Source organism: Setaria italica, chromosome VII (genome assembly GCF_000263155.2).
Source record: "Setaria italica strain Yugu1 chromosome VII, Setaria_italica_v2.0, whole genome shotgun sequence".
NCBI classification, from domain to species: domain Eukaryota; kingdom Viridiplantae; phylum Streptophyta; class Magnoliopsida; order Poales; family Poaceae; genus Setaria; species Setaria italica.
In genome coordinates, this window is record NC_028456.1 from 17,654,981 (window position 1) to 17,677,630 (window position 22,650).

Below are 22,650 nucleotides of genomic sequence, written 5' to 3' on the forward strand. Positions count from 1 at the left end.
AGGAAAGCAGTGATAAAAATAGAAGCAAATGGGAAAAAGGAAGAGGACGACGCACATGGAAACCCAAAGCTGAGTGAGAAGGCTGACGAAAGGTAACCGCATAATCTGTCAGCTAGCTCAACGATGAGACCTACAAGTAAGTTGTAAGCACATGTTTTGATGGTCGTCAATAATGTGAGCAACTGAGCAGGAAACACGTACAGACGAAGAGAACCACTAACCTCGAGCACGCAACGCTGGTTTGATCAAGATGCAGATTAATTAATGGCTGCTCATCAATGCATCGACAGTCACCTGCTCTGGCTAGGCATGCTGTTGATCTTAGCAAGAGGGCCGACAAGTAAATAGCACTACACCTACGTGGTGGACACCTCCCATGCCCCACAGTTCAGGAAGCTGGCGACCACACAAGGAATTGGTGCCAAAGTGACTACAGCCACACCAATGTGAGACACGTGAAAGGAATCAACGAGGGTGAATTAGGCTAACTTAAAATCTTAACTATATGGCTTCCACCTTTTGCATAAAATATAAATTAGATCATAGTATCTAAAAGTGCAACTATGGTTCGACTAGTGTATGCACCACCCACAAAGAATTTTGCAACTTAGTGCCAATCCCTCGCAAAAGTTAAACGATCTTAATAAAAAGGCACTTAAGTTGTAAATATAAAATGCGGAAATATAAAATATTATGTTAGAGAGGATGCAAACTCAGCACGGCGATTTATCCTATGGTATCAGTAGGTAAATGCCACCCCATGTTGGAGCTCCACCAAGAATATGCTCCAAGTCACCAAACCTCTCTCCTGATCAAGGTCAAGCTCGTCACTAAGACTCTCGTCTAGCCGAATGAGAAGATTTTTGCCACAAAGGAGAGGCTCACCAATCCCTTTTCTCCGATTATCTAGACATCGTCTCCACTATGTAGATTCTCCATCGTCCCCCGTACACAGTCGTTGTTGCTGCTCCACACCAAGCTGGAGGGTTGAATACTTGTGAAAGTGCATATATACCCCTAGTGGGTTTTGGTGAGTTCAATGATACCATGATTTAAGGTCTAATGAACTTGTTAAGCACATGAGCATGTATAAATATTATTGATGGATACTCATTCGTGATGAATTCAAATGATGCATTGAAATGTTAGCTCATGTGATGAGAAAACAAGTGTGACCAATGACATTGCATATTAGTAGAAGAATACAAGCAATCATGCTTAAATTGAAGAAGGTTTGGACACATGAGTATCTAGTAGCCTTTCAGTATAAAGATTGCTTGAAATGAAAGACATGTCAAAAATTAGTAATTATATGTTGAAAGCAAATGGTTAATCAATAAAGATTGAAGACAATGAAGATACAAGCATCAATGGAAGTAATCACTTGAGACATGAAGGTGAAAATAGAAAGCTAGTAAACATGATAATGAGACATGGGTTTATGTCATAACTTTGGTGTCATTAAAGTTGAAAGATTGTGACCAATACATAGCATGTTTCAGTGTTAATTAATATCAAGTATTTGAAGATATGAAGGATTGAAGGGTATTCATTATTAATGTCAAAGCAAAGCCAAATTCAAGGATCGGCAAGATTGATTGTAGAAGATAATTAAAACAAATTAGCGGTTTTCAAAGTGAAGATATTGTGATGCAAGCTAGTATAAGAGTGCGTTTGGCAGAGCTCCAAGAGCTGATTCTCTGTTGAATTCAGTAGGAGCTCTGCCAAACAGTTTTTCAGAGAGAAGTGATTCTCTACTGATTCTGTGAAGTGATTCCCTGAAATGAACTAAGAGGCTGGGAGCTCAAAAAAGTAGCTTCTCCTAATTCTGTGAAGTGATTTTCCATCCTAATTTTAAGAGTTTATGCTACAGAATCAAAGAGAATCACATTCAGCCACAGAATCACTTCTCTTAGAGAATCAGCTCCCATAGAGAATGAGAATCAGATGGAGCTCTACCAAACGGACCCTAAGATTCAAAGTGACACATGGATGAAGGAGTTAATCAAAGGTCTTGTTTTGAGAGAATAAGCAATGAAGGGAACAAGACTAAGCAATGAAGGGCAAGCAAGGTCTTGGGCTGACAAACTAAGCTAGGGTGAAGAAGCTAGAAATGGGATTGACACTAAAATTGCGAGTCATGGAGAGTCTCCTATTGCGAAGCATCAACCATTCATGTATCTATTGTGAAACAAGTGACGTGTGTACTAGAAATGGATTTCACTCGTGCAAGATTAAATTTCAGTTCAAGTTACTAGTTCAAGGTTAAAGTGCTCAAAACCAAACGACAAAGTTGGATGCAGTCCTCATGAAGATGCATTAATCAAGTGTGGTATGAATAAAAGATATGTTGAAGATCAAGTGGTTGAATTGTATATATTCTTGATCATGAGGGTAGGGATGTTGTACTATCAAGAGGGATGCATCACATGTTTTTTTGACAAACTTTCAGTGCTCAAGCTACCTATATCTGAGTCATTGACAGACACACAAAATCTCCTGAACACTTAGTCTTGATTTTGGCAGTGCAAAACCAGAAGTTCTAGTTTTGGTGCCACGTGTCTCTAATGGCTATCTGGTTTTAAAACATCAGAGGTTCTAGTCTCTAGTTATCTCTAATGGCTAGTTTGTGTGGAATTGAGTATTTTTACTCCACCTCCACTCTTGTAGCATGTTGCTGTTACTAAGGTTGCTATTGTGCTTTCTATTCATCCAGAGTTGAGCAAAAGAGAAGAATGCGCTCCCAGTCCCTCTTTGTGAGGTTGGGTGATCCTTGTGTGATCTAGTGAGTTGGATGTGAGAGAGTGCGAGTCTAAGAGCATTAGAATTATCCAAGCTCGTTTGTCTGACGCTTGAGAAAAACACCCCGCCGGATCAAGTAGTGAAATTGCATATCCACTTCATCCACTTACAGAAGCGTTGCATGTGAGTGAAAACTCCAACTCCCATCCGGTGCTCTGTCGGATATTCCAAAGTCTCACCCCAAGATCATGGCTAAAGCGCCTATCTTACTATTACTAATTGGAGGCTCCTTTTGAAGCCTCCAGGTGAAGCCACCTAGGATTCCTAGGTGGACACTCTAGAAAAAGAGAGAAATCCTAGAAATTCTCACAAAAAAGCAAAACATCCGACCATCTATCGATAGATTCAAATCATCATAGCCATTAGATCTATTATATTTTCTAAAAAATTACCCACCTATGCCATTATGAAAATAGCCTAAAGTAACCTCCTAAATCTATATATAAATTACCCACCTCTACCATTATATAAAATAAACTAAAATAACCCCTTAATCTTCAGCAAAATTACCCACTTATGCCATTATAAATAATATTTAAAATAACCCCCTAATTTGCAACCAAATTGTCCACCGCTATTACTTAAAAACTTAAAGTAACCCGTTAAATTTGCATCTATATTACCCACACATGCCATTATTAAAAATAACATGATAACCCTACGTTTGAATCAAATAACCTTAATTAAAAATATACAGGAATATATGATTCTAAATCATCTATATCTTGCACTATTGGTATATGATATAATAATTAAGGTCTATACACATGATGTGTCACCATTTATAAAGATATAGAGGAAGTGATGAGAATATATATTTCTATGTTAAAATTGTATCACAAACTTAGGGTTCATTAAACAAATTCAAGCGCATACCTGCGATGCAAAGTGAAAAGTTAAAGATTATAAATGTGGATGAAAATATTATAGAGTAATTACTAACTAAAATCTATCACAATTAGATGAAGATAATAATATATATCTATTGTGTTTGAATATTTAACAAACGAGAGGTAGCTTATGGTAATATTTTTTAGCAATGTAGTCCCATTTTTTTCCATTGGAGACTCCGCATTAGTTCCCATGAGACAAGCTAGAAAAATAAGAGTTAAATTCTCATAAAAATCAAAAACATCAAACACCAATCATGTAAACTCTAATAATCATAGCCATTGATCTATTATATTTTCACCACTATCATTGTGAAAATATTCAAAAATAAGCTCTAAACCTATATCTAAATTACCGAGCTCAGCTATTATAAAAAATAATCTAAAGTAATCCCATAATCTTCATGCAATTTACTAATACATATCATTATAAAGTATAACTTAAAATGTCATTCTAAAATTTAATCTATATTACCCACGTAAGTTGTTATTAAAAATAACCTAAATTAAACATCTAAATCCTAATCTAATTATCTTCATGTGCATCATACAGAAATATCAAAAATAAACTAATATATAATTCTAAATTACCTATTTATGTTATTATTAATATAAAAATACTAAGTTAGAGTATATACATATGATGAGTGTCACCATTTAGACCATTTATACATGTATGTGAGGAATCGATGAAAATATTGATTTGTATGCTAAACATAATGTATGGAGGATTGGAGGTGCGATACAAAATGGAAAAAGTATGAATATGGATGAAAAAGTGTATAGAGTAATTATTAATTAAAAATCAATCACAACTGGACAAAGATAGGTACATATCTATATAAGTATTATGTTGATGTATTGAAAAAAATAAGAGAGTAGTAGGTAATCAATTTTGATTATTAGCTAGGAGTTTAATTTCTAAAGAATTTTCAAATATAATAGCTTCTAAAAACATTAGCCTGTGCGGGAGCACGGATTGATGGACTAGTGCTTGTAAAATAGGGGCCGTCGGATATTCTGGTGGTTGTTCTTCTACTTGACTTTGATCGAATTTATTTCACTTCCTGTTATTTGGATGCCTTAGAATTATTCTCTCTAGATTTGACTACTATTTGGATGTTATAGAATAATTCAAAGTTCTTCTTTTTACCATGACACTATAGCTTGGATCACTTGACATGGATGAAAGTTGTGGAGCCACGTTGGGGCCATAGAGGGCCTCGATCCCCTGTCCCGAAAGAAAATGCTGAAGATCCCAATTCCCAACCGTAGCCTAACTCTCTCATGCCACTTCACGCTGCTGACAACTCTTTATGGCTGATCTATACATGCAAACATGTCCACTACTCTCCCTGTCTCCCACCCCCCATTTCTCACACGTTAGCCCTGTTCCGGGCTTGATCCAGCATTTATATTGCCACTTAAATTACTACATATTCTCAAATCTCAATGCAACAAGAGACATCGTATGGCATAATATCAAACAAGGGTTACGCGCACAAATGCACCGTCGCATTTTTCAATAAATCGATCAGTGTACTCGTTGGGTTATCTTCCAAAAGGATAAGAACGCACGTCAGACAGTAGTAGTAACAACACTAGCAGAAGTGAGCTCACGCAACCTTCGCCGTATTGCGCTAGCTCGCCGGCGGAAAGCAAGCATGCAAATTCGCATACTCAATATATTGTACGTGTTCAATTAACTAACAAGCATTTGCTCCCCGCCTTGATTTTAGTCCACGCTTCGCCAACGTGGATGATGTAAATCTTGTATGATTTGGATTTCATTCTTGACCTAAAATGCTTAATCACAAATAATGATCTAATTAGGCCATATTTCTTACACGACGCCTAACAGAACCACTTCAATACGGCATCTGGTACTGTATACTCCTTCCATTCCAAATTGTAGGTCGTTAAATATACATTATATCTAGATGCATAATAATATCTATGAACTAAAAAATCTAAAACGACCTACAATTTGGAACGGAGGGAGTACGACACAACATCATGGGCAATTAAATTCTTTGACAATGACCGGTAAATCGATGTCTAGAAATAGCCGTGCAGTATGGAGGACGAGGGTGAGGCTAGTTGTCAATCTCAGGGATGAGGCTGCAGGGACTATTACATATATCATAGGAACTCTATTAGGATTATACTATATAACAAATTAAGTTCAATTCCTTTGCTATTCCTCCACTGTGAATGATACAGACACATCAGTACATACATGATACGGACTGAAAATTACATGTTGCTCCAAGCAGGTAAAGGCCGGCCGCATGCATAATTTTGGTACACTACTAAGCAGTGATCAGCACTCTGAACATGTATAATTCAGTGCATGTAAACTTTCTGGCGTAACACACCCGTAATGGGGAATCTGACTAGGCGCCGGTCCCTACCAGTTACATCAAGTTGCATTCCAGCAATCAATTAGGCGAATCATTTCAGAAGAAGACAGGGTTACAAGTACTTATCAAACTGTAAAGCATTTCACAGGAGGACAGTATAAGCACGACACGTTATAGAAAACTACTTAGACCGTGGCCAAAACTGGAGTTAATATGCAGAAAAGGTAAGAAACAGCTACAGAACGGTGAGCTGCAGTCAATACATTAGGGAAACATAGCTACCCCTAAGGAACTAAGCAGGATGCATTACGGAAAAAAAAGATAGGCAAATACCACGGCTAGGCAGACAGTAGATGATTCATACTGAATCTTTGCCAGATGGATTGAGCAGAGTGATGTGTTGGAGTCTGGACAGCAAGACAAGTATGAGCACTGTCGAGCAGTGACAAGTAACACTGCAATAGTTGTTCAGAGATGACACCTGCACAAACTAATGCTACAATAAACCTTTCCCTCTCAATCTCATTGGATGCTGCAATCAGCAGGGGTAACATGGATTGAGCAGAGGATACCGCAAGAAAGCTTCAGGTAACCAGACTTAAGCATTCAAACCAAGGTACGTAACGTAATTGGTTATTCAGTGGACAAGCAATATGCATTCTCACAAGCAATTTCAACATATCAAAGTAACACAACATGTTGTTCCTTATCCTCTTATATGCAATCAAAATTACAACCTACTACTGATAATTACTAAATACTAGTTGTTTCTTTGGCAATAAAAAGGAAATACCCTTTAATTCTCCGTGTTCCTCGCGCGATCGAAAACATGAGTGGTCGATCGACCTGCAGTTGGACCAGCGAAAAACATGGGTGGTCGACCTGCATTTTTCGGTCCCATCGTCCGGGCTGGATGGATGGCGATGCCTCACCAATTACGTTGCACCGACATGGGACACGGAAGACAGCGGCGGAACGTGAGGAAAATTGATTGAAGGCGGGGGCCAACTGCAAGCTGTCCAGGAGAGCACCTGATCGAGCAAGGGCCGCAATGGTGGATCTACGTGATGCTTATGCATTGGCAACAATTAATGTCCAGCAGTGCAATGCCAGTTTGTAGATCTTGCTGGAGTTGCATGCAGGAATCCTAAAAGCTGCAGTAACGGGTGAATTTGGAGGGCAGGGGCAAACTGCCACCAGGCTTGTGGTTGCCGCCGCACACTGAGGAAAACAAGGAAGCCGGTGACGGCGTAGTTTCCTACTCCTTTTTGCCGCCGCTGGTCCTGTCCAACGTGCTCAGTCGTCCTGTAGCGATCTCCCTGGTTGCTCTTGCTCATGAAAACTAACCAACAAGGAGAATGGAAGAGCTACTTCGATGATCCAAGATGTATGGGCATTTGTAAAACAAAAAGTGTTAAGATAAGATTTTGCTAATGCTCAAATGGACTGAATCAGCGGTAATGATGGAACGAAGCGGCATCATTAGATGTTTGGAAAAAATTGCACAGGGAAGGGGGTGGCGGCCCGGCACCCAGTTTCGCCTTCATTAAGGTACGCCCTGGATACAGATAATCCGATAGCCCGATCCGGATAAGACCACATGGTGATACTACGTGGTTATCCAAAATCCAGGACACGCCGATATGATAAGTATGTACTAAAACAAAGAGGAATTTTCTAAAACAACAACGGTCATCCTAGCCCGAAGGCCCGTCCACACAGAGCTCTCACATGCTAGTACTGGCCCTTGGCGTGCTCCTAGAGCCGACACAGTACGCCGCGTGCGACTTCCGCGCCATCCTCTCCGATGGAGGCGCGCACGTCGCCATAGCTGCTGTTTCTTCATTTTCACAAGCAAACGACAGCAGCAGTGCAGGATCCAGAGGGATACAGCTACTGTTCTCACCTCTGCCTTGGATTTTTTTTTCATGAGATAGAAATAAGGAATTATTCCGCGGTGCAGGTCGGAGGAACAGCAACGGAGTCAAGATTGGAAGAGTAGAAGGACCATCGTCCATATAATCTTGAGTCAAGTCGCGGAGTTGTGCTCGTACATGTGCACATGTACCGCTTGAGGTGGAATATAGTTAGTGACGGACTGGAATTAGGTTCAAGAGAAACTGAGGTTTCATGCCTAATTTAATTGTTAGAGAGGAAATAAGGCTCTGTTGGTAAAAAATATCATGCGAGACGTTCCGCCAGATAATGGTTACGCACGTTGGATGTGCATGTGGTGTCGACATTACATTGAAGGTATGGTGTGTGTTTGTAGTCTTGGCACATGAACACACCAGGCGGTCGTGAAGCATTGCAACTATAGATAGGAAGTGCAGGAGCTGGCCGGGCTGGCGCGCTGCATGTGGTAGCCGTCAGCTAGCCTGGTGTGTTGTGTCCATGTTGGACACGGTTAAGCTGCTGTTGTACAGCGCAGAGAGAAAGAAGAGAGAGCGGCCAGTTTGGTTGGCCGCCGTGTGCGCATGCATGTGTTAGGTCCAAGGCCGGAGAAGGGTCGTGGCACGCCGTTTCGTTTGGTGGCATGTTTACTACGTACATGCATGCATGCGGCGGGAGGCACATCACTACTCCACACAACTACATCATCGCCGCCTCCAAACCAGCCTTCACCGCCGGTTTTGTATCCGTCATTTGACTTTAGCAGTGATGGGGGTACCCATAGCGGTGAAGCCTTATTAAAAAATATATTCCACCCTGCTGCCCCACCGCCGCCACCCCCCTACCCCGCTACTGCCGCCGCTGTCACCCCGCTGCCCCGCCGGATCCGACCGCAGCGGGAGCCTGGGCGTGGTGGGAAGGTGCGGGAGAGGGAGAGGGAGGCCGAAGGGTGGGGTGGCCGGGCGCAGCCGGTGGGATGCAACCAGGAGAGGGGCAGCAGAGGGAAGGGGAGAGGAGAAGGAGGAGGAGGATGAGGAGAGAGGGAGGGAAGGAGGGAGGGAGAGGCGCACCTGGGAGGCCGGATCTTGTCGCCGCTCCTCGCCCGGCCATTGGATCTCGTCGCCGCTGCGCCTCACCCGGCCGCCAGATCTCATCACCGCCGCGCCTCACCCCATCCCGCTGGCTCCCGCCATCGCTCCTCGCCTCAGGCACGAGGTGAGGGACGAGCAAAGGGGGGAGGAGAGGGGAGGCCGGGGAGGGAGAAGGAGGGGGCCGGTGGCAAAGGAGGAAGGAAGAGGAAGGAGAAGGAAGGGGCCGGCGGAGGAGAGGGGGTCGGTGGCGGCGGAGGGTGGGGAGAGGGGCCGGCGGAAGGGAGGTAGCGGGAGGGTGGCAGCTGAGTGAAGGGAGTGCGGGTGGAGTGAGGGAAGGTGAGGGGGTCACAGGAGTGCGGGGGAGAGAGGGAAGGTGAGGGGAAGTGCGTGGGTGGATGCGAGTCTCAATCGAAATCAAAGTGAATAAAAATTTCGGGTTCGGGAACCACCCATCACCCCCGTTTGTAATACGAGCCGGCAGCACCGCCGGCTTACAAACCAGTAGTGATGGTATTTTTCAATGCCGGTTTTAGTGTTCAACAACCCATTTACTATAAAATCAGCGGTGATAGGCCATTGGGTAAAACCGGCGGTGATAGGTCATCGGGGATGGCTCATTCTATAGTAGTGCATGCATGTTGTGTTTTGAGATTGACCAGCATGTTGGCTGGTTGGTTCGACCAAGACTTCGATTAGCTGTCCGGGTAAGTCAGGGTTGGGCCAGGAAATAAAAAGGGCAAAGTCCACAATACCACAACAGTGCGGACGAGGCGCGAGGATGACAGAAGGTCGAGAGGCTGCTGCTCTTCTGTTTTTCTTTAGAGAAAAAAAAGAGGGAACCGGTTTTGGATCCTCGTGGAGCTTTTTGTATGGATATTTGTGTAGGTATATCTTTTGAACACATTTTTTCAATGAAAATCAATCTTGTATAAATTGGTGTATCGGTGATATGTCCTTCCTCTCCGGTCTTTATTTTGCATACCTGGTTTTGATTTTAGATTGGTTTATTGATCAACATGATTAGATTAGTTTTGATCCATCAAAAACAGTGAAAGTGTATCAAATTATTGACCTGAGAAGTTTGTTTGGTTAGACCTTCGTAGTTTTTTCTTAATCACAAAATGAGTGTTTAACCTTTTCGCGACACTATCCGACATGTTTGTTTATTTTACATCTTAAGTTTTAGACCTCCGATTTACGTGATTCTAATTCGGTTAGTTATAAAATTTTATAAACTATTTTCCAACCATGTTTTATGGTTTTAGGATTTACCATCTAAGAATGACACAAGATTTAGTGGGCGAACTAGAATATATTTTTGGGTGAAAAAGTTTCCGCTGTAGTTTGAACTACGATTCACCTCCCCCTCTGATAGATAGGTTAGAGAGATTCGATCCTACAAGTGGCACCAGAGCTATTTTTTCTAATTTATCTTAATGGTGATTATAATGCAATAGATATTCCACAAAACCATGTGTTTTCAATGGTGCTGATTTTCAGCTCTAGAAAGCAAAGATGGAGGCATACATTTAAGAACAAGGCTCATTGATTTGGGAGAAGGTTACTACTCCTTTTCAAGTTTCTAATCAAGTGAACGGCACTAATCGAGCAAATGTAGAGAACAATAGCAAGACCAGGAATGTGATCTTCCAAGGTCTAGGAAGGAGTGACTTTAACTGTATTGTTCATCTCAAGTTGGCATATGAGGTATGGAAACTACTTTGTGACAATCATGAAGGATCGAATATGATAAAAGATGGTGCATCAATATATGTTTAAGAAAGAATACATGCGCTTTGTGATGAGACCCGGTGCATCTGTTGATGATTTATTTGCATGTTTTAATAAAATTCTTAGTAATTTACGTGTTGTTGGAGTTACACACACTGATGCTGCTAATGCTAAACAATTACTTGCTTTAGACATGTCCGTTTGGGAGATGAGGGTTAAGTCTATTTAATAATCAACTATCATGAGTACTCTTACATTAGATATACTTTATTCAAAACTAAAACTCATGAAAATTAGATGCTCTTGCTAGAAAATAAGGAAGTGCATGGCTTTGGTCTTTCAACCTAATATGCATAATGATACTTCTTCATCTAGCTATGCATTGTCTTAATTTGTCTTTACTAACTGATAAATACCTAGAACAACTTCCAAAAGATGATTTGGTCCCCCCCTCTCTACTCACTTTATTAAATCTTTGCATAATGTGAGATCAAGGAAGAGAGGGAATTGTAGTCCTCAAAATAAGATATTTTGAGTGTGTGGCTCGCGCAATCATATCCATTCTTAGTGCCTAAAGTTCCTGGTGAGGATCAGGGAAGACAATGAGACAGAACAATAAATTGATAAGGAGAAAAAGAAGCACCATAACTACGACAAGAAGAATAAGAGCTTTCTGAACCGTAGCATTCTCAACTTGAGTGACATTGATTCAAACAGCAACGATGAAGACATAACATATAAAGGCAAGAAGGTGCGTAATTTGACTTGCATATGTCTCATGGCAAGCAACAAGAACTTCACCAACAGTTAGTGACATAGGTAGCAACAACGACAAGGAGGTAGAACCTTCTAATGATGAACTAGCTATTTCTATTAAAAAATTGGTACTTTATTAGAGAAAAGAAATAAAAAGATTAAGAAATATGATGCTTTGATTGAACCTTTACATGCTGAAATTGTTAGACTTAAAACCTTTGATTCCTATTGATGATTCATGAAAATCATGTGACACAATATATCTATGATGAATTTACATATATAAGGGATGTGTATGCTTCTTGTATGCTTTTTTTCATAGCCTTTGGCTTTTGCCGTAAACTCGCATTTGAAAAGGTCCTATTGCACTCAAGAGTATGGTGGCACATGCCTACTGCAAATCACTTGAAGCTGCAGTTGTGGCAGCACATAAAACATTGGAAAACATTACATGCTGATTCCTCTACCACTTAAGGAAGCGGTCAAGTGTCATGTGCTGGAGTTGATAAAAAAACATTAAATGGAGAAAGCGCATGAGTCTGCTAAAAATAGACTACATGACGCGCAGAACCAAGAGCTCTTCGACATATATCCTATGATCCTGCAAGCTAAATGGAATTACTTTTGAAAAACATGTGAACGAACATCAGGCCATTGTGAGGATGCATTCAAACAACAACCACAGGTTTGGTACACAGTGTATGATGCCAAATGATAAGTATGAACATGATCCTGATGTGCTATGCAGTTTTTCTATTTGTATAATGTTATGGTTGCTCCTGAACATCTAGGTGTACCGGGTGAGCTCTAAGTACAATTTCTATATATGTTTGCGTAATATTCTTGATGTGCTACCATGCCATGCGCTGGTTCTCTAAACCCTACTGGTAGATATGTTATGTTTACTACTCTTAGCTTGCCAATATATAGTGCGAAGATAACTTAGATGGTTGTTTGATTCAAACGTCTGTTTTGTGTTGACAAAATGTAGTCGGTCATCACATACACCCGTACGTATTATTATAGATATTAAAATGGTTTCTGTACAAAAGAGCTGTATATTTATGCTGGTCCTACATACGGGTTTATGCGTCATCTACAAACGGTGTTTGGTAGCACTAAAACCGTCTGTCATTGGCTCAATCCAGATGTTGGTTTCACCATTTGCGCCGTGAGACAATATTTCTGACTCTCTCGTATAGACTCCATGAAGACCGTCGGCTAAATTGTTTTTTAACCATTTGTACTGACACCTTTTGATTTAGTGCATAGTGCAAAAACCATAAAGAGATAGGCTTATGGATCGATCATCACGCACAGTCAATCATGACAAGCACACCACATTAATAGGTACACAGTTTATAACATTCCAAAGATAGCAAGAGCGTGGCCTACCAAATTAAACAATAGCATCGCATCGAGGCCACCAACACAATCAGGCAAAAAATCACTTTATGTGGTTTTATAGATGGAATCCAGGAACTTTGACCAACAAGTGTAAACTCGTAATTGTCCATTGCACGCCCTTCTGGTGATTTGGATACTACCAGAAGGCCATGCAATGGACAATTACGAGTTTACACTTGTTGACCTTACCAATTTCGGTTGAAAAGATGACCCATGGGAACTCGTTGAGCATGTCACCTAAGTAACTGATCTTGCGAATGAGAAGAAGCACATTGTTGTCTTTAGAAAACAAAGAATTCTAGTAGTTGATGGTGTGTAGAGGATGTTGAGGAATACAATCAGCGCAAGAAATTGGAGCTCTTTACTGATCATCCACAAAAGATCAAATATGTTGAAGTAAGCACAGTCAAAGCCGTGAAGCCATGTGTGCCCACTAATATAACGGAACAATTCTTAAAGGCTAAATAGTATAGTAATGATATCTTGTTTTGTAACATAATTACTTAAATTTCCAATGATGTATAAATATATGCAACTTTTTATATATGCCTATAATTAATATAGTATGTCTTAAAAATACAATTATATAACGTATGCATATAGTACTATTCCCAATTTTCATATAATGATTAATTGTTTAAATCCGGCATTCGTGAAGAAAGAACACTACGATGTACCCTAATCTTTTAAAGTTAAATTGAAAAGGAAGAAATAATTTGTGCTTGCACGTGAGATAATAAGCACCCCTCAGAAAAAATGGCATCCATATAATAGCTACCCCATCAGTTCGACGTTTTCTAAATCCTGGACGCTCATCCGATCGAACAGCAATGTTGGCACACTGTCAGATTTTTCGGCAGCTGTAACATCTCGCTTTTTAGAGCATTTAAAAATATGAACCTTTTAGAAATTTTCTTTAATTATAACATAATCTCTTCTCCGAAACATTCAAAACTCTTTTTACAAATTAAACCCTGCATTAAATCAACATGAGTGTCGCATTTGATTGTTTCTAGGAAACCCTACATTGGTGGGAAAACGGGCATTAGTCCCGGTTGGATAGGCTCACATATCTCGAAAATCCAACCGGGACTAATCTTTCAAGACTAAAGGGCCCCCTTTAGTCCTGGGTCATTCACCGAGGACTAAAGGGGCCGCCACTAAAGACTTTTTTTTACCCTGAATTCTTTTCCATATTAATGCTAATTGTTGCTTCACTTATATATATACACCTATATGTATACATCCTTAGCATACACTACTTACACGTATACGCTCGTATTGTATGGATGTCGTATATATATTTCATAATAGTATAAGCATAATATTAATTTTAACTACTATATATACAATTCTTAGTAGTTTATACACATCAAACTAGTATTTATACAATTACTATATATACAATAATTTGTCCTCGTAATTCTTAGGATCCTCCCATCGTGGTGTTGCTCGGTTTGGCTATTGAATGTCCATCGTAATAAAATTCTCTATTGGGATTTATCACCTCCTTCACCAGAAATCCTATGAGAGCTTCTTGGATTGCCAAAAGCCTCTCCTTCTCCAAGAGTTCTTCTCTAATATGCATCATCTATAATTTGAAAATATGTGAATGTTACACCAACAATTAAATATAAGGAGCTAGAAAACGATTAATTATTAATAGGTTTATTTACATATAGTTATATTGTCCGATATCACCTTGTCCCTCACGAAATGATACATGTGCTCACAGACGTAGTATCCACATAAATTATTCCCTTGTTCCTGTCTCAAGCACTTTAGTGGAAAAAACAAGTTATGAAATATTCATGTTATAGAATGTTCAAAATGTGCAAACTTCATACATATGGGGAACGTTGTACTGAATGTAAGTTTTTCATTGAAATCACCACGGTGATACTTACGGAATGGTTTCCATGCACTGCGAAATAAAATAATAAATGATACAGTATTAGGTGAAAATTTAGGAATCAAACTTTTGCATAGAGATAAAGGTTCAGAATTATTACAAGTTAAGCATGTCTTGAATGTCTTGGTACTCATCCTTTGGTTTCCTCAACAAATTAAACACAATAACGTAGCTTTGATCAATCATAATTATAAGGAGAATCCGGTGAAAACTGCGTACATAAATGTTCATATTAGAACTAACTCACATTAATTAGGTAAGAAAAAGGAAAATGAAAATAGACGGTACCCACACTTACTTAAAGCTGTAGGGCAGTAGTATGTATTGCTAGTAATTCTGTTGCTCCAAGAATTTGTATATTCGGTCCAATATCCTTTGGGTGATCCCGAATCTGATATTGGTTAACAAGCGCTAGGTCCATGAAGCCAACGTTAAAGTACGATTCTCGGTGGCACCTTTGAATTTGCATCCTATATAAAATGAAAGACAAAGTTAGTAGGGCGACACACACACAAAATAATGATCTGAGCCAAAATTAACATCTAATAAACACACACTTACAGAACTCAGACACTGATGAGAGAGACATCAAGGGCATCTTGATGGTACACTTCATAAATATCCTTGAATTCGAATCATAGCAGTTTCTCACCTTCATCGAAAAAATTAATCGATCTAACAAGAAGAGCGAACATGACCCTTTCCTTGGCCAACTGCTCCATGTACCACTGATTGAATTCATACATCTTAGTTGAGAGCTTCTGTACCAATTCAGGCCTAACTAGAGGCTTGCCTAACTCAAAGGGCCATTTAGGTACAATCTTTTTTGAAGGTGGCGGTTCAGCTCGCCCTAGAACTTCAGCAAGCGAGAGACATGTGTCTTCCATAAACTTAATGACCTTGATTTGTTGTTCTAAAAGCATAGCTGCTATAGCTAGAGCGTCTTTATCTGCTTGCTGATCTTGCTGCCCGAGCTGGGGGACAGTACGACTGGATGACGACTCTCCTTGTTCTTTCTTCTGATAAGACTTAACTAACAAACGATCATAGTTCAATAGTAACATCTTCTTGACTTCTTTTTTATGCCAATAAAAACACTTTAATTTGGTTGGATCTAATAGCTTAGGCTCCATCTCCTTCGCTTTTCTTTCTGCAGCGATTTTTTTCAAACCACTCCCTTACATATGCTTGCGATGCCTCCACCAATTCCTCAGGAATCATATCACCTACTAGCTTCTTGATAGGTTCAGACTTCTTTGTTTTCTTCCTTAGTTCTTTTGCCTTTGGTTGCTTTGGCTTGGAATACGGTGGTCGCGACTTCTTGAGAGGTGCTGTAGGTTCCTTGCTCACACCAGACTTTAGTCCTAGTGTTGCAAACGGTGATCGAGGAGGGGTGTTATGGTCATCGTCGCTCGCACCTCCAGGATTCGATGGTGCTGGAGACGGTGATCGAGCAGGACTGCAGGATGGGACGGTCCCGGTGGTGACGACAGTTTTGGAAGTGGATGTGCTGGAGATGACGGTCTTGAGTTCTGAGGAGATGGTGGCTACGGGGGGTCTATGGGAAGAAATGATGCCTCTTGGCCGGGGATGATGATGTAATGTTTGCGCCATAGAATGATACCGTGAAGTGCATCTCCTAGTGTCCTTTCCCTGTCACCTCCCGGGAGGTCGAGCTCTAGGCCTTCATATTGACTATCACAAATCTGCTCCACCCCAACGCTGGAGTAGCTAGGTGGAATCGCCATACCATGGCTTGTCTACCCTGGTAGGATTGGTAAAGCACTTCCGTATGCCACTTGTACATATAGGAGAAATAAAGAAGTTATTAAAATCCCGAGACGTGGATCAATTGAGATAATTGTATAAATTATATATATGTATACCTTAATAGTGAGGTTGCCAAATGGTCTGTACAGCTCACATGAGGTGCGCTGAGTGATGTCATCCGCAGGGTACCATTGGTTGTCTTGCACGGGTAAGCTTGGCATGTTCTCACTGGGGATCCCTGTGGAAGCACAGCTGCTTCAGCATTGAGAAGGGCTGACAACAATGTTGGGATCCGGCAATGCTCCAGATTGGGCCATCTCAGTAACTGCCAGGGCCGCTCGCCGATTAATTTCTTCCTGCATTCTTACGTCTTGTTCATGCACTTTAGCTTCTAACATGCGCCGCCACCTCTCCTCTTGTTGTTTCTTTCTTCTCTTCCGGCTTCTGTACATGTCGATGTCCCTACAAAAAGCAAACTTCCACGGAACCACCCCGAAGCCTTGGCAACGTCCTAGGTGTTTGGGATTCCCGAGCGCCAAAGTCAGCTCATCGTTCTCTCTATCAGACTTGAACTATCCCGCTTTAGAATCTTCAATGTTTTTTATAAGCCTGAGGGCCTTCTCACGTATTGTTTCGCTGAAAATAAGTGTCACATCCTTAGGGCTAAGGGTGCCTCCGTGCGCGTAATACCAATTCTTTGATCAATCGGGCCAGTCAATAGTCGCTGCTACGATACCTCGATCGATTAGGTCTTGTTCCATCTTTCTCCATTTGGGAATTGCACTCCTCTAACCACCTTGCCCTAGACGATGATGGTACTCCTTCTTCTGGGCATTGCCTGAGTTGACACAAATCTTGTTCGCACTATCTTTACCCCTCTTGTATTCCAGAAATAAGTTTCAGTGATCTCTTAACTTTGGCCAGTCATGAAAATCTGGAGTTCGGTCCTTCTTGATATAGTTGGCATCCAGATTCTTCTTGGAGGTCCGAAATTAGGTTGCCATCTTCTTGAGCGTCCAGTCTTTCACAACTTTTTCATCGATGCCGTTAGGAAGTGTGAAGTGTTTCTTGACATCTGCCCACAACATATCTTTCTGTATCTGTGGGAGCACGTATGGATCACCTTTTTAACCCTTCCATTCTCGAATGTTGATGGGCTCGTTGTCCCTTACAATAGCCCCACATTGACTCACAAACTTTCTAGCGACTTTTTCGGAGCAATTGGCTGGCCCTCTTCTATCACTTCGGTGATGTGAAGCCTTCCCTCCATTATCTTTGTACGATCTCACGGCTTCTTTCGCTTCATCGATCCAAAGCGATAAAAGTTCAAGATTCGTTAATTAGTACATAGTAATAATGAATATGAAGTTATAGATGGGTAAAACAATGAAAATGATATATACCTCGCCGGAACCTTCCATCATGGTAATGTCTTGTTCCGCATTGTCATCAATGCCGTGCTCGGGCTCATCATTGCCATCACCGGACATGTTAAGGAACATTTCCATCTGGCTACCCTCATTCTCGGTGTAGGTTCTTAGAACGTTTGAGCCACTACCACTAGCAATAATCTGCTCCATTATATACCTTTCATCCTCTTCGTCTCCCATCTCAACTAATAATGACATTAGTTATACACACATGTAATCATAGATACATTAAATTAAAGATTGTCTCAAGTAGTATAGTAAATGTATATACATGAAATCATACAACAACCATGAAATCATACAAAACTTACGTATATATTCATAGACACATGATTGAAAATATACACTTAAAACCATACAATAAAACTTGTACAATTTATTACATGAAACTTACATGAAATTAAACATTAAAAATATTAACATGAAATAAATACGCATGAAACCATACATTGTACTAATTTTCTATCATTTTCAAAGCATTTGTACTAATTTCCTAAGCATTTATACTAAATTCTACTAATTTCAAAACATTTGCACTAATCTACTAAATTATACTAATTTTCTAAGCATTTATAATAAATTATACTAATTTCTACGAAAGTATACTAATTTTTTAAGAATTTCGACTAATCTACTAAATTATACTAATTTCCAAAGCAATTATCCGAAATTATACTAATTTCTACTAAAGTATACTAATTTTAAAGCATTTCCACTAATCTACTAAATTACAAAAATTTCTACTACTTAATACTAATTTCTACTATTTTCTCCTGATTTCTACTAATTTTCTATTGAATTTCCTAATTTATTTCCTAATTTAAAAATATTGGCTTGCATCAGCAAGCCGGGGGCTTGCGTAGCGCTACAATGCGTGCGTACCTCTTCGTGAGGCGGCGGCAGTCGGGAGGCGCGCGGCGACGAGGAGAAGGCCGGGGATAGGAATGGCGCGCACGTGGCGAGCCACAGGGCGACGATGAGGAGCCGCGGGCGCGATGGTTGGGGAAGAGGCCAGCGGCGATGGCACCGCGTCGTGTGCGGCGGCCGGCCGGTGGCACTGGAGAGAGGGGCAACGTCGAGGCTGGCGGCGCGGGAGTGGCCCATCAAATAAATAGGAAACCCCTCAATTTGTAAACAGGCCGCCAACCTCGTCTCGGCCCATCTTTCCTTCCCGGCCCGGTCCACACACCCAGCACGCTGCCCACCAGCCAACCCAACTCCCTAGCCTAGCGGGCCGCCTCCCTCCCACGCACAGCCCACATGCGCTGGCCCAGCCCAGCTCGCACACCTCTCCTCTTCCTCCTTTCGCACGCAGCACTGCCGCTGCCGGCGGACAAGTCCCCCAACGCTGCCGCACCGCACCGCCTCGCGAGACCGCGCCACCACCCAACGCCGATGCGCCCCCTTCCCTCTCCTCCCCTCTCCCTATGTCCTCCCGCCCAAGCCTATCCTCCCACCTACATCGCTCACATCCATCCCTCCCGACTACTCCACCTCCCCAGTGCTGCACCAACATTTGAGAGTCTACGGCCGTAGAGCTGCCATCGTGTGTGCACCCCCGGCCGTCCTGCTCTGCCACCAGTGCCATACTCCTTCGCCACCAAGGCACCCGAGTACACTCCCCCTCTCCTCCCTATCCCCTCCCTACCACCACTGCAGCACTTCCGCATAGCCGCGCCATTGCATGGATGCATTCCCCCTCGCCCGCCTTCACCCCCGCAAAAACCACCTCGACCTTGCCGCATACCGCCGCCCCTTCTCTTCCCATCCTCTCCCAACCAACCTCATCTAGCATGATAGAGCAGCCGCCGCCACCTCCATACATCCCCCCTTGCCGCTACTCCTCTTGCCCCGCTCCCAAAACCACCCAACTCCCTTGCGACCAAACCACTCACCCCACCCCGCTGCCCATACCACTTGCCATCCTTCTTTGCCCCTCGCCGTACAAAACCGGTCGAGCTAAACCAGCCAGGGTAAACAGATAAGTATTATAGATAGGGTAAACAGATCACATCCATATATATGGGGTAACGCAACCAAAAGTAGCATGAGCCTATTGTCTTCTTGTTGTAGTTCCAGCCAAAGTGGTAACCAAACTATGTAGCACCTTGATCAAAAGTCATCTCTCAGAAAGGTGGCTCGCAAGCGGCCTACTTTCTTGTGGTCACCACTGCGAGGTGCGTGTTAATGCCTCCAGTTTCCCAAAGTTTTATGTCAAATGACTCCTACAATACTCGCCATCGATCCTACTCAACATTACGCAATCGTTCGGTCTTTTCTTCCCACATGCTATCACCATGCAAGGGTAATCACACCAACTTCCTACGACTACTAAGCTGTATCCGCAAGATATAGACTAATCACCACGATTACCTCTATTCCTACTAATGGCATATGGTAGCTACACATATGAAAATAACCATGCATCATAGTAGATCAAAGTAAGCACAAGATTAGATTGATATCACCATCGTGTGTACATAAGCCTTGATGATCACAAGGCTCGGCTCCACAACTCCACCCGCGTAGGGATGCCATGGTGGCTAGGGTCTAGCCTAAGCCATCTCCTAGGCAACTTTAAGGACTTGCAGCGGCCATCAGCTCCCTCTGGTGTACGCCTTTGGTTTCGTTGAGTTTCGGTGGATGGATCCGCGGGCTCGGTGGATTTTTTGAGTATAAATAGTTTGGAGAGCGCGTGGCAGAAATTAGAAGACGAGAGGAGCAAGGAAAGCTCCAGGCCGATTGGCCTGGGGGGTCCAGGCTGATCGGCCTGGCCCTTCCTTTTATCCCCTCGCGCCCAACTTTGTCACCAAGTCTCCTCTGATGTTCTGGAAGCTTATTTTTTTATGCATGTGGGCCTGGCACGTCGATAGCTTTGGGATGAGATTGATCTTTGATAACTTTCCAAATCTCCGCTTGATATTCCTCTTTGATCCCAAAGTGCGACTTGCCATATCTTCATAATCTTAGCCCTTAAGTAATCTTGGAGGAATGCTTGCCAAAACTGAGCGTCAGAGGGGGTCAGAAGACCCCTAGACGATCAGCTTGGGCTTCACCAGGCCGATCAGCCTAGGCTCTTTCTGAGCCTGCTAGCCTTCGTCTTTGACAGGTTAATTGCTTGTTCAAGGCTTTATCCAAAAATATGCTTTTAGGTACAATTTCCTGCAAAAATAGAATATCCTTCAAAATACAATGCATATGTGAAAATGGGATTATTTCAGGTGCCAAGTGGCAGGTTAGTATAAGAATATTTATGAAAATACCACTTAAATAGCACTAAAAATGTGTCAATAATGAGCGTCAACAAGCTCCACCCTCTGCTCCCCACGGTGGAGCCCTTTCCCTCCCCTGCTCCTCGTTCAGCTGGTGCAAACCGCGCACCCGGACGCGGCCTAAAATGTCGTCCCGGCGTGCTCCGGCGAGCCCCCGCGGTAGCGGAGATGGCGGGCGTGGCGGTGCCGCTCAGCCCCGGTGTGAACCGGCATGCCGTCCGCCCTCCATCTCACCCCCGTCCGTCCTCCTCTCATCCTTTTAACCTGCCAGGTAGGCCCACGGCATAACATCGTTGCCCCCACCGTCCGTCTCTCTCCCCACTCCTCCGTGCATGCGGCGCACAAGAGCCACAGACCCAAGCCGCCCCGCGGTCCACCACCCATGGATGCAGTTTACCAAACAGTAAACCGCGGACCCCTTTTGCTTGCACCAGCCACTTCTAACTGCTACGTGCACCCGGAAAGTGTACACCAAAAACCACTCAGAGCCGTTCCCAACTTCCAAAAATTCTCCAAAAATCACCAAAAATCCCAAATAATATTCTGATCCTATCCATGCCTTTCTTCTCTATAGTTCACCTCATATGAGCCCATTTTGCTAAGATCCTAAAGCCCAATCTTATTAGAAAAGATGTCGTACCGCCTCCACCCATCGTAAAGCCGAAGGCCGAAGGGTCGAAGCCGAGTGCATCGTGTGACCTCTAGCCACACTACCCGCGTCGTTAACAGCACCCAGCCAGTTGTTCCTCGCTGCCCTATCGTCGCCGCTAACCCCTATCGCTGCTACGCAAATGCTTGATCTTGCCCAGCCCCACCTGTCGCCGTGTGGCTATCCCCTAGCATCGGGCCAGGTCGAAGCGGTGTCCGACGAGCAAACTCTCAAGTTCTACTCTTTAGGATCATTCCACAAATTTCCTAGTGACCCCAACCCCTTAAGGATCTGTTCAAGCCTTTGGTCCATTCCACCACCCAACCGTTATGTTGCCCAAACCAAACCTAGATATCATCCAGGTATAGTCATTATGTTGCCCAGTTAGAAACATAGATATCATCCAAGCCCAACCGTTGTACCGCACAACTGAAAAATCCGATTATCATCTTCCCCTAGCCATAATGTCATCCGACCTAAATCTCAATTATCGTCCAAACCTAGCTGTTGTGCTGCCCCGACCAAAACCCTAAAACAACCCTTTAAATATTTAGAAACCCATTTCTAAATAATTAATGAATTATCTTTCGAATACCTAGGAATTCACCCTTAATCATCAGGTAATTCCTAGAATACTCATCATTTTTCTTTCTTTTCATTCCTTAGGAATTGATTGGTGTACTG